This window comes from Leucoraja erinacea, chromosome 5, assembly GCF_028641065.1.
Source record: "Leucoraja erinacea ecotype New England chromosome 5, Leri_hhj_1, whole genome shotgun sequence".
Taxonomy (NCBI): Eukaryota; Metazoa; Chordata; class Chondrichthyes; order Rajiformes; family Rajidae; genus Leucoraja; species Leucoraja erinaceus.
Window position 1 is genome coordinate 62,408,212 of NC_073381.1, and position 13,485 is coordinate 62,421,696.

The 13,485-nt window shown below is 38.6% G+C and overlaps 1 protein-coding gene across 3 annotated transcripts in view; it reads right to left on the reverse strand.

Moving 5' to 3' along the window:
* The window catches only part of LOC129697330 (heparan sulfate glucosamine 3-O-sulfotransferase 5), a 255,006-nt gene that overhangs the window by 31,205 nt on the left and 210,316 nt on the right, over positions 1 to 13,485 (reverse strand). The window contains exon 2 of one of the 3 annotated variants that reach the window (XM_055635776.1): positions 2,862 to 2,988. The exons of the other annotated variants lie outside the window; for them this stretch is intronic. The gene's annotated coding sequence lies outside the window, so the exon portion shown is untranslated. The remainder of the gene's footprint in view (positions 1 to 2,861; positions 2,989 to 13,485) is intronic. 3 annotated transcript variants of the gene reach the window in all.

Sequence of the window (13,485 nt, forward strand, 5' to 3'; positions counted from 1 at the left end):
ACCACAGCAAATTGCATTTAATTTACATTTTTCAATGAGCTGCTTTGAAACCTTACTATTTAAGAAAGTTGAGAGGTTAAAAAGGGAACTGCAGATCAATTAGGCTGTCATCAGTAGTTGAAAAAAAATCTAGAATCTATTATTAATGAAATCGATGCAAAGTACTTAGAAAATAAAAATAGGATCTGGCAGAGTCAACATTTATTAATGCAAGTGAAATCAGATTTGACAAATCTGTGTTTTGAGGTTGTAACTAGCAGAATAGATAAGTGCAATCCAGTGGATGTGGTTTATTTTGACTTTCAGTAGACTTTCAATTAGGTACCAAACTTATAGCATTAAACAAAATTAGATCACGTAAGGGTAGAGGTAAGATCCTGCTGTGGATTGAACATTGGTTATTGACATAATATAGAGAGGAATAACATGTGTGAAGTAGGTTGCAATCAGTGGGGTGCTGCCAGGGTTGGGGCCCCAAATGTATACAATTTGTATCAATGAGTGAATCATGCATAATATGTCTACCTTTTCTAATAATGCAAAGCTGGGTAGCATTGTTAGTTTAGTTTAGTTTAGTTTAGTTTAGTTTAGTTTAGTTTAGTTTAGTTTAGTTTAAAGGTACAGCGCGGAAACTGATCCTAAGACCCACCGAGTCCACGCTGACCAGCGAACCCCACACACTATCACTATCCTACACACTAGGGACAATTTACAATCTTTACTGATGCCAATTAACCTACAAACCTGTATGTCATGGAGATGTGGGAGGAAACCAGAGCACCCGGGGAAAACCCACGCAGTCACAGGGAGAACTAACAAAAAACAACATGCAGACAACATGCAGTTGTTAGTATCAAAACCGGGTCTCTGGCGCTGTAAGGCAGCAACTCTACCATCTCCCCACCGTGCCGGTATGACAAAGAGGATTTAAATGGTGAGAGATTGAAATTTAACGTGCATGTCGGGCAAACAATTAGGTAGGGAAATTATACGCTGGCCTTTATTGCAAGAGGATTTATGTACCAGCATCTCACATTTTGTAGGTCCTTTATAAAGCAAAGTAACAGAAATTTTCACTTACATAAATATAAGATTTCGTATTGTGATGATTTTTAGTAATGTTATTCTTATATTTTTGCTCCTGGAACTAGCTTCCTACAGTTTGCTGAGCCCTACCAATACTTGAAGATGAGTGTTTCAGTAATACATTGAGACCCAGATGGGGGGCAAATTGGGCATGTACAGGAGCCTTTGGACCAGGAGTAGTCTGCTGACCAACCTGCAGCTGCAAGATTAGGGAAATATAAGACAAAGGGGACTGTATCCTGCATACAGTGTATGCAGGCAGATTTGGCTTCCCTATTTGGAAAAAAAGATCAATGCTGACAGATCTTTAGAACATGGAACAGTACAGCACAGAAACGGGCCCTTTGGCCCACAATGTTTGTGCCGAACATGATGCCTAGATAAATTGATCTCATCTGCCTACACATGATCCACATCCAGGCATTCCCTGCATATCAATGTGCCTATCTAAAAGCCCCCTAAATGCTCATATCATATCTACCTCCACCACCACCCCTGGCAATGCGTCCCAAGCACCTACTCTGTGTAGAGAAAAAAAAAATTCCCCACACATATTCTTTGAACTCTCTTAATTATGCTTCTCATAATTTTATATGGTACTTCTATCAGGTTTCCCCTCAAGCTCTGCATTCTAGAGAAATCAATCAAAGTTTTCCTGACCTCTCCCGATAGGTAATACCCTATAACCCATATAGCATTCTGGTAAAACCCTTCTGCACCCTCTCCAAAGCCTCCACATCCTTCCTGTGATGAGGTGACCGGAACTGCATGGTGTACTCCAAATGTGGCCTAACCAAAGTCCTATAAAGACGCAACATAACCTCCTGAGTTTTCTACTCAATGCCCCAACTGATGAAGGCAAACGTACCACTTGCCTTCTTTACCACTCCAGCCACTTGTGCTGCCATTTTCACGGAGCTATTAACTTGGACCCGAAGACCCCTTTGTCAAGAGGATGATGTGTATATGGAATAAGTTGTCAGCGGAAGTAGTTGAGGCCATAACTAGTTTGAATGTAATAGGAAAATAATTGTATACTTTCCTCTTATATTCAAACTAGTTATTTTAACTGCCTCAACTGCGTCCACTGACAGCTTATTCCATATACATCCTCTGTATGAAAAATGTTTCCTCTTCGGTTCCCATTAAATCTTTCCCCTCACTTTAAACCTATGACGTTTAGTTCTCGATACCCCTACCTTGGGAAATGTCTCTGTGCATTCTCCCTATCTATTACCCTCTTGATTTTATTTCCCACTATAAGATAATTTGTCAGCCTCTTGTGCTGCAAGGTAGGATGTCTTAGTCTACCAGATCTCTCTCTTTCTCTTGGGCCTTATCCTGGCCACAGCCTTGTAAATCTTCTTTGCACTGTTTTCAGCATAATGGTATCTTTCCTACAACAAGGTATCAAAAACTGAACACAATACTTCAAATGTGGTCTCAGCAATGTCTTCAACTGCAACATAATGTCCCAAGTAAAGAAGGGTCCCGACCCGAAATGTCACCCATCCTTTTTCTCCATAGATGTTGCCTGACCCACTGAGTTATTCTAGCACTTCCTATCTATCTTTGGTATAAACCAGCACCTGCAGTTCTTTGTTTCTATTTATCTACTCAAATTCCTGATTTATGAAGGCCTATGCGCTAAAATTCTTCTTCACCACCCTTTCTACCCATGACATTATATTCAGGGAATTATGTATTTGGTAAAATTTCATGTGACTTGCATTTCAAACTAAAGCTTGTTAGATGCTACAACCGGAATAACATACCTTTTAAGATGAAATGTCGCTTTAAGAATAGCAAGTATAAAATCAGTAGTCTCCTTTGCTGTGTTAATGAAATGACTTGTGCGCCTCTGCCTCTCAAACCATAAAAGAGGACCAGGGTTTTCAATCACTGTAAGAGCAGAAGGCAAGGGATCAGAGGCAGGAAACTGATTCAGCAGTAAATCTAACTGAAGGTGGATCAGGTTGGGGTATAACTGAATATATTATAAAATGAATTAGCAAATGACATTTGAAGCACTTGATCACATTTATACAAGCTGGATACAAATCAAGAGCTAAAATGCAGGAGTAAGCTAATTAGATATGAATGACCTCACAATAGATGCAGTTTTTGGTGGACTATTGGCTTTAATTACTTCGGCAACAAAAAATAAACATGATTGGCTTGATCATAATTTTATTATATTTATCATCAGTTTATATTCATTGATTCAAATACTAAATAATTATATGGTCCAGAAATGCTACATTTAACTTTTTATTGTTCATAGAAAACAGAACATAGAACAGTAATGCACAAAAACAGGCCCATCGGCCCATAATGTTTGTGCTGAACGCGATGCCAAGACCATCACTTATGCACCTCCCCCTAACCTGTTTCCCTCCATTCCCTGCACATTCAATTGCTTACATGACATAATTATAAGCTGATAAATATTTCACTATGCATTATAAGAATGATTTAAATAATGTTGCTAGGAAATGAATTGCATGTGGAAAACAACTAAGCCCAGGAACTAAATGTAACTTAGCAGACTTTCAAGTCCTAAATGAATTATAATCCGCATCAGTTATAATGCATTGTGGTGCTGCTAAATATGTGGCGAGACTCATATCCAAGGGATTACGAAATTGATATAAAGCAACACATTTAAATAAAGCACTTCATTCAATAGTGAGTTAATAGTCTAGATATGTGGCTGTAATGCCAGCACCAATATCAGCCCAGGCTCTGCATTACGGACAGCGAGTCCTGGAGTTTTAATACATCAAAATCTAAAGGTTGCTGTCACGTGACTCTTTCTTTGCTACAGGTGAGAAATCAGTGTTTCCTGGAATTAAGTGCAGGTTGGAAAGGATGAATGAAATAAGGAATATTTCAAAGACATACAGGTTTTAATTGGCTTGGATTTGTATACTTGGTATGTGTAAATTGTCCCTAGTGTGTTTAGGCTTATGTAGTATGGGATTGCAATTTGGAGCGGACTCGGTGGGCCAAAGGGCCTGTTTGTGCGCTCTATTTCCAAAGTTAAAACTAAAACTAAACTAAAAACCACAGGAGATGTAATATCTATTCCTGTACCACCTCCCTCAGGGGGGCCTGCAGCCCTTCCAGCTGAAGTTTTTCACTGCATCGCGGTACACATGATAATAATAAACCAGTGCCAATGCCAATAAAGGACATGCCTTTAGAGAGGAGATGATGAGGAATTTCTTTAGTCAGAGGATGGTGAATCTGTGTAGGACATATCAATGGATAGTTTTAAGGCATAGATAGATAGATTCTTGCTTAGTATGGGTATCAGTGGTTATGACGAGAAGACAGGAGAATGAGGTTGAGAGGGAAAGATAATCAGTCATAATTGAATGGCGGGGTAGACTTGATGGGCTGAATGGCCCATTTCTGCTATAACTTATGAAGTTATGAACTTTTGGACAATACCAATTAACTGCTTCTCTTTATCAGATACTGCATATTTCTAACATTTTCTGTTTTTATTCCTTCAGTAAGGGCCAGGATATTTATTTGCAAAGAACAAGAGTAATATTTAAAACAAAGAAGACGTACTAACTATTTGGAATTCACTAATTAGTTCACAGCCATGTATTTGTGCCCAATTCTGAGCATCCTTCATGATGAAGGAATGTTTGACCTTTCAGATGGTGTAAACGTGGTTCATTACAATGGTGCAAAACAAACGGAACTTCAGTTACTGTAACAGTAGCCTCTGCATGTGCTGCACCATTACATGGTCTCATAAGCAGAGATTTGACTTTAAAATAATCAATCCTTTTTTATTCAGTAAATTACCTGGAAAATTCCATTTTAAGATGGCCAGTTTGGGGCCTCAAATGTTCCTGTCTGGTTACTCATGCATTCCAGGAGTCCACTGGTGCCTCAATTTGTGAATTCAGTGTTGAGGGACCCCTGAACATTTGGAAAAATACATTTGCAAGTTTGGGGTATGAACAGTTCTGTGTATAGAAATCTGCTCAGGTGAAGGTTTAATGATCGGACATTGACAATATGTGGATATCCATGTAACTTAGTGATGACAAAATTCAATAACTGAGAATGAAAAGCAGTAGATGCTGGAAATCAGAAATGAAAACACAAAGTCAGTTCTGATGAAGGGCCTTTGACCTGAAACGTTAACCCCATTTCACTTTGGCTGTTCTGCAGTTTGTTTCCAGTATTTTCCGTTTTTTTCCGTAGGCTAGGTTTTCTATGTTTTCATTTTATACCCAGTTTACACTTCTCTCGAGGCAGTAAGGGATGAATAATTCCAGGCCTCGGTTTGCAATCGGCTGCACATGGATTCAGCATTTGGTATTTAGCAGGAATACAATTACATTGACAAATAATATTAATCTATATTGTACATTGTTATCACATTTTTCTGACGACAACTCGTCATACTTTATTTTTTATCACAGGATGACTTGGTACCTTTAATTATTTTAAACATTATTTTATCTTTATAAAATGAACAATGACAAGTTTGACAGTTTAGTGATTGAAAGGATTAATCACAGCATTATGCATCCATTACATATGCCACTGATACATTTTGGTGAATAAATATGTACTGCAATCAATAATGATTAAACTGCATTAAATTAGAGGGAAGTTCACACCTTGTTAAGGTTGGTAGTGTATCTTGCATTCTATTAAATGTTAGTAAATGAATAATGCTGTTTGAAATGGGTACCTGGAGCACGACTCCAGATTGATTCTTCTGTCTCCCCTCCCCCATGCAAGCAATCTAGAAAGAGCATTGTGCACGTTTTGAATTTTAAAAGCAGAGTGCTTGGTGCAGTAAAGCTCTTGGAAAAATTAAGCAGGCCAGAGTGCAAGGCTACAAAAGGACTAGGAAACTCGACCTCATGAATTTTTTTAGTTTTTTAGTTTTAGAGATACAGCGTGGAAACAGGCCCTTTGGTCCACCAAGTCCCACTGACCAGCAATCACCTGTACACTAGTCCTATGCTGTCCCAGTTTCCCATCCTACACTCTAGGAGCAATTTACAGGAGCCAACTAACCTACAAACCTGCACATCTTTGGAATGTGGGTGGAAACTGGAGCACCCAGAGAAAACCCACATGGTCACACAGAGAACATACAAACTTTGTATATATAGCACCCGTGGTCAGGATCAAACCCGGGTCTCTGATGCTGTAATGTAGCAACCCTACCACTGCTAAACACTACATGAATCATAAAATGAAACTGTTAAAACACGAATGGGTTTCTCTGTGAAAGAACTATTTATTTAGTCTACTTTCTCAATACCGTTAAAATAGTTCATTGGAAATATGTATCCACTTCCTTTTTTAAAATCTGCAATCATTTTAGCTTTGATTACTGTTTCTGACATCTGTCCCTTCAATCATTTAATGAAGATTGCAAATTTATAGTTTTATATGTTCATGTTACAGATGCAGTGACTCGTAGAAACATTTTTACTCTATTAACCTTCTCAAAGCCTCGTTATCTTTTTATCTGTCCCTGCCCTCATGAAAGGAGTCTCACTTCTTCTAATCGGCCCTGACAATTAGTATCACATTAGGCTTTATGAATCTTCACATTGCTCCCTCCATGGCCTCTATATTCTTCATGAAGCACAGTACGCAAAACGGAATTCATCATATTCCAAGTGAACAGACCAGAACCTGTTTCTGTAGATAAAAGACTGAGGGGTAACATAACACAGATATTTAAGACCAGGGTAGAAATGGTGAAAATGTTTCTATTGTTTGATGCACTGACAAAGGAGCATGTTATGTGATATTCACTATTAAATCCATTAACAAACTCATGAGAAATCTCGTTTGGAAGGTGAATTTTTCTACTAACAAATAAATGTTGGAAAAGAATGAGGGAGAGAGGAATAATCAATCAGAGCTTTCAGAATGCAAAGGACCTGATGGAAAATAAATGGGAGAGCCATAGGGAAAGGGGAGCTGCATGGGATTGACTGTATTGCTCATTAAAGACCCTCTGTGTGACCCTTTCACTGATTTCCCTCTGTGACTTCTGCTACTCGACCATGTTCTGACCCAGACACTACCATAGCCAAAGTGTGTTTCTGAAGCACTTGTTTCTTCCTCTTTCTCAATAGAGAACCAGCATGGACTTGAAGGATTGACTGACATCCGGTGTTTTACCAATTCTGTGATTCTATTATCCCAGATTGGAAGAAAAGGATGGAGGAGGTTTGGCGTAGGATAAACATAAAGAGCATCTGGTACAGCTGCTGCCTTATAGTGCCAGAGACCAGGGTTCGATCCTGACCTCAGGTGCTGCCTGTGTGGAGTTTGCATGTTCTCCCTGTGACTGCGTAGGGTTTCCTCCAGTTTCCTCCCACATCCCAAAGACATGTGAGTTTGTTGGTTAATAGGCCTCTGTAAATTGCCCCAAGTCTTTAGGGAGTGGGTGAGAAAGTGGGATCCGATATAACTAATGATAACATAGAACTGGGAATTGGTCAAGAACGATACCGATAGTTTCAAGAAATTGTTGTTTTAACACTACATGCTGTCTTTAGGCTTCCTGATAGATCAAGCTGGTTGATCACACCCCGGGTTCAGAATGGTCTTGAACCCACTGAATCAGAGGCAACATGGGGCCCATGGATTGAGGAGACTGTGACCTAGCAGTTCATGCACCTCTCAACATCTGGCTGTCGGTACCAGTTAAAAAAAAAAAAAAAAAAAAAAAAATTACAAGGGAGGATTCTCAATATCAAAAAATATCGTATGGTTGTTTCAGCATGATGTATTCTTTGTCAGAGTAAATTATTGCCAAGATCATAAGTTGTGACCTTTTGACCAACTTCAATCATTAACTAATTAAAATGAACCACACATATTCATGACCTCATTGCATGGGCAAAAATTATGCACAGGAGCCTGATAAACTTTATTCCGTCCTTCATCCAGCAGGCTCTTGAATAACACTGCACAGCCTTAACCACAACCTTACCTCAGCATTGATCTACTATGGGATTTGTACATGTTGCACCCTGAACTTCTGCTTATATTATTATGGTCAGGTTACCTAATATAACTGATAATTTAACGCCTTACTGTTCATTGTATATCTATTTCTTGTGTTGTTGTGCTAATGCACCTGTAAACCTGCAGCAAGGAAGAATTTCATTACTTTGTTCCCCGTGCATATACCAATGAAACACTTGATTCTTGAGGAGGGATTTAATTATATATTCTTCCATCCACATTAATCCAATTGATTGACTGTTCTTCGACCTGTTCTACCTTCCATTTGAAACATAGTAATTGCATTATCTGTCTGCCAGTCCTTGAACATTATTCCCTTTACCTCTTTATTACTTACCTAACGTAACTTGGAAAGAATGCAATTTATCAAGACCATTGTACTCTCTGGGCTTGATTAATAGTGAGATAGTGGCTTTATTAGCTGCTTCACTGTGAGTCTAAGCCAATGCTAAAGGTTTTTCAAGTGTATTTCTGGCCAATTATAGTGATGTTAGCACTGTACATATTTAGTACTGCAAAACACAGTGACATCTTCTTTCTCACTTCCTTCCAAAAAGAAAGTAGATCAAGTCGAAGAAGAGTAAATCAATTGGCTTAATGTGGATGGAAGAATATATAATTAAATCAAGTATCAAGTGTTTAATTACCAAATGCACTGGGAACAAAACCACGGCATTTCAACTTATTTCTGTCTTTTCTTTCATTCCCTATTGCCACCTTTTGTTGTATTTATTATTTTAATACTGAACATACAGCTCCTTTTAACGCTACTTTGGGTTTTAAGTGGGATTTGTTTCTCTTGGACTCTACTGTGGATCAATTGAACATTCATCGTTTCCCACTGCTGGTCTAGTTAGGTTTGTCATCCATTGAATATTGTGGCCAGTTTTGTCTGGCATCCCATCGAGAGCAAAAATCCTTTGCCGCATGTGGTTTATTAAAGGATTTTTGCTCTCTTAATAAACCACATGCGGCAAAGGATTTTGTGTTTACAACCAAACTTAAGCAGGGATATGGTGAGTCGGCATGACCTATATATCAACATTCATTCTTCTTTGCTTTCAAGTTAACTTTAATTGTATGTTGTTGCTTTAATGCAAACAGAATAAAGGAGAGCCAGATACCTTAGTTGCAAAAGGTATGTAAAGTTATATAAAGGTCAGAAGTGATGTAAAGTTATGCTGGGTGCTATTGAAAACAAAATGGCTGCCAATAACATCATTGTTGTTCAAGGATGAATTATTGACATGATGTCCAGTCTCAAGTAGATTTCAGGTCAGCAAAAGGATATAATAATAGTCAATCAAAGCAAGGGACACCTGCTCAGATTTCCTGTTTACCCTCGATATTAATCCTTCCATACTGGTAGTTCAGCCAAACCCAGTAATTCCCCACTGAACTTTCCTCCTCTCAATCTCTCTCTGCTGACTTAAGAGGCTTTGATTCTTAGCCATTTGCACAGTTGGCTTCCGTTTCAGCTGCTTCAGAACCTTGCAGATTTAGTTTTGCTTTCTGAGCTCGCTAGCTGTGTTCTCAGCTGGAGTTTATTTTTTGCTGGCACTGATGTACAGCATTCAATCAATTGGATCGTTAATCTGATGAATCTTGTGGGGAAGAAGGAAAATATTGGAGTAAAAATGTTACCTGCATTAATGATCTGCCCTCTTTGAACACATTCATCTCTTTGCGGTTTCAGATACAAATTGCTTTTAAATTCTGTTTCTGTTTATTTTTTTCTTTGTTATATATTTCTAGACGATGTATGCTTGCAGTTGCATATATTTCAGTTCACAGATCAAATAAGTGCAAAACTCTATATTTTTAATATAAAATTCAGCCATTACAGCCACGGTTGCTGTACGGTCAGTTAAATTTTACAAGTATTTATGACTATTGATGCAGATGCCCATCTGCTACAAGAAGATCAGAATCAGCCATAAAAAAGCAAAATAACACGCCTTATTGAATACCGTCCAAAGGCTCAGGCATTCACCACCATGAATTGCTTTGGGAGACTGGTCGCAGTGCACATCATCTTTGGCCTCTCAGGCAACCTTGATCCACTGTAATGTCTACCATTGCAATGGTCCATGGCAGACACCATCTCCCTGACATTAAACTTAACTCTGGACAACCTGGACAAGGACACCTACGTCAGATTCCTATTTATTGACCATAGCACCACTTTCAACACCATAATTCCAACCAAACTCATCTCCAAACTCCCTGATCTAGGACTCAGCAAGCATCCTCTGCAATTGGATCCTTGACCCATAGGCTGTGATTAGTAATGGTAGGTGATGAAACATCTTCCAATATAATTCTCAAAAACGATGTGTTCTCAGCCTCTTACTGTACTCCTATAGTCGTATGACTGTGTGGCCAAATTCTGCTCTACCATCTTTTACAAGTTTGCAGATGACACAGTGATTTTGAACAGTGATGTGATGTGGTACAGGAAGGAGAGAGGGAGCTTAGTAACATGATGTCAAGGTAGCAATGTCAACAAAATGAAGACATTAGTCATTTACTTCAGGAAGCGAGGTGGACTACATGCCTCAATTTACATCAATGACGCTGAAGTGGAGATGGTGGAGAGCTTCACGTTCCAGGTGTAAATATCACCAACATTTATCCTGGTACAAATGCGTTCATGTCACTGTCAGGGGAAAAAACACCAATGCCTCTACTTCCTCAGAAGACTAAAGAAATTTGGTATGTCTACAATGACTCTTTCCAATTTCTGCAAATGCACTATATGAAGTATCCTATCCAGATGCATCACAGCTTGGTTTAGCATCTTCTCTGCCCAGGAAGCAAGAAACAGCAGAGAGTTGTGGGCACAGTCCAGTCTACACTAACATTATCCTACACACACTGGAAACAATTTACAATTTTGCTGAAGTCAATTAACCTACAAACCTGTACGTCTTTGGAGTGTGAGAGAAAATCGGACAACCCGGAAAAAATCCTCGCAGGTCACAGAGAGAACATACAAACTCCATTCAGACAGCGCCTATAGTTAGGATCGAATTCAGTTCTCTGGTGCTGTAAGGTAGCAGTTCTACCGCTATACCAATGTGCCATGGATTGTACTTCAGTATGATATGATTTATCTGAATAGCATGCAAAACAAAGTTTTTTACTGTATCTCAGAACATGTGACAATAATAAACCAATGCAATTTCTACCATCTAAAAAATATTTTGTCATTTTTTATCAAATTCCAATAATCATTTATTTTTATGCATTAATATTTGCATCTTGTCAAGAAGGTAGTAGTATGGAGCCCCAGATTTATGTACTTAAAATTCCAGAGAGAATATTTTTTAATATTTTATCTCAACCTTCCCCCTCAAATCCCAACTGTATTAATGCAGCATTAATATATCCAAAGTTCATATAACATATCTGAGGATCCTTTATTTACATGATGAAGGGGAAGATCGTCTATTTCCTCTCAGGCAAGGTGGTAATTGAAGGATGAATACCATAAGACCAAATTGATAAGATTCCCAGATGAAAATAGGATTAATGTAAAGGTAATGTGTTAAAAAGGAATAGTTAAGAGTTCTGTAAGAACATGCATACGGTATCAAGAACAAAATTGATGAACTAACTGCACAAATGGAAAAACAGGTGCGATCTGGCAGTCATTACGGAGGCCTGCTTGCAAGAAAATCAATAGTGGAACTGAATGTTCAGGGACTTCAGCTTTTTAGATTGGGAAGAAAAGGTAGTGGGGTAGCTCTATTAAAAGGAATGAAATAAGTATTGTTGAGAGAGACAATCTAATATTGTATGAGTCCACTTTAGTAGAGATATAGAAAGTAAATGGAAAAAAAAATCACAGTAATAATGTTAGTAAAGCATTAGGCTCCAAACAATACCACATTGCAGGAAAGACTACAAATCCAGAAATAGTAAGAGTAATGCATTTATTTAGGTGACTTTAATCTTTATGTAGGATCAGTTTAATCAAATTGGAACTGGTAACCTCGGAAATTAATTTGTTGAGTGCATTCATGACAGCTTGCTAGAGTCAATAAGTTATGGAGCCTACCAAGGAACAGGTTACTTTGGATCAGGTCTAATGGGAAAAGGTTAATAAATTATATCAGATGATCCTCTTGGAATCAGTGATCATATATATGGTAGCATTTAGCATTCAGCTTGAAAGAGGAGCAACTATATTAAATGTAAATAAGGGAAATTGGACAGAAGGAGAAGAGAGTTGGCTAAAGTGGACTGGGCAAATAGACTTTCTTTCCTTCCCACCCGAGCCATAAGTCTGAACAAGGGTCCCCAACCGAAACAGTACCTCTCTATGTTTGCACTGAGTTACTTTAGCAGTTTGTGTTGTTCCTGAACAAATAGACTAGCTGATATAACAATAAATAAGTGGTACCAGACTTTTAAGGAGATAATTCATGACACACAAACACTTTATCACACAGAGGAAACATTCTGAGCAACAGGACTTGTGGTAAACTGGCATAAGGAGTTGAATCTTGTATTCAGCATTATTGCCACTAATGTGACCTCCTGACCTATTCGACACTTAAAGCAAAGTTTTCTGTAAATTCACTTTGTACAGTGGGGCTTGTGGCTAGGATGGGAGGTTTGTGAGGGTATCAAGTTAAAGAACATAGATTAGTACAGACAGAATGTATAGGCAGGAACTGCAGATGTTGGTTTAAACAGAAGATAGACACAAAATGCTAGAGTAACTCAGCGGATCAGGCAGCATCCTGGGAGAACTGGGGTTGGGGACTGGACATTGTGCCTTCCCCCACAGTGGTAACCACTGTGGGGGGATGATTTTTCTGTGTGTAAGTTACTTTGTTAGTCTGTGTCCAAGATGGCTGTCGGAAGGGAGAGTGCACGCTGGCGCGCTTTAGCTGCCGCTGCTCTCTCTTCACATTGTGTTTTTTTTTATTTTTTGATTTTGTGTCTTTGGAGCAATTTCTATCTTTAATTTGTGTATTGATGATGTCCTTATTATTTATTTTTCTCCGACTATATGTTTTTTTCTCTTCTGTTAATCTTTGTAAAGTGTCCTTGAGATTTGAAAGGCGCCCAAAAATAAAATGTATTATTATTATTATTAGAACATGGATAGGTGCTATGTCGGGCTGAAGAAGGGTACTGTTTCACACTAAAGGGTCTCGACCCAAAATGTCATCCATTCCTTCTCTGCAGAGATGCTGCCTGTCCTGCTCAGTTACTCCAGCATTTTGTGTCTGTCATAGAGTAGCACAGAACTGGAACAGACCTTATCTCTGCTGAACATGTTGCCAAGTTAAACTAATGTCCTCTGCCTGAATCATATCGCTCCATATCCTGCATATCCATACGCCTATC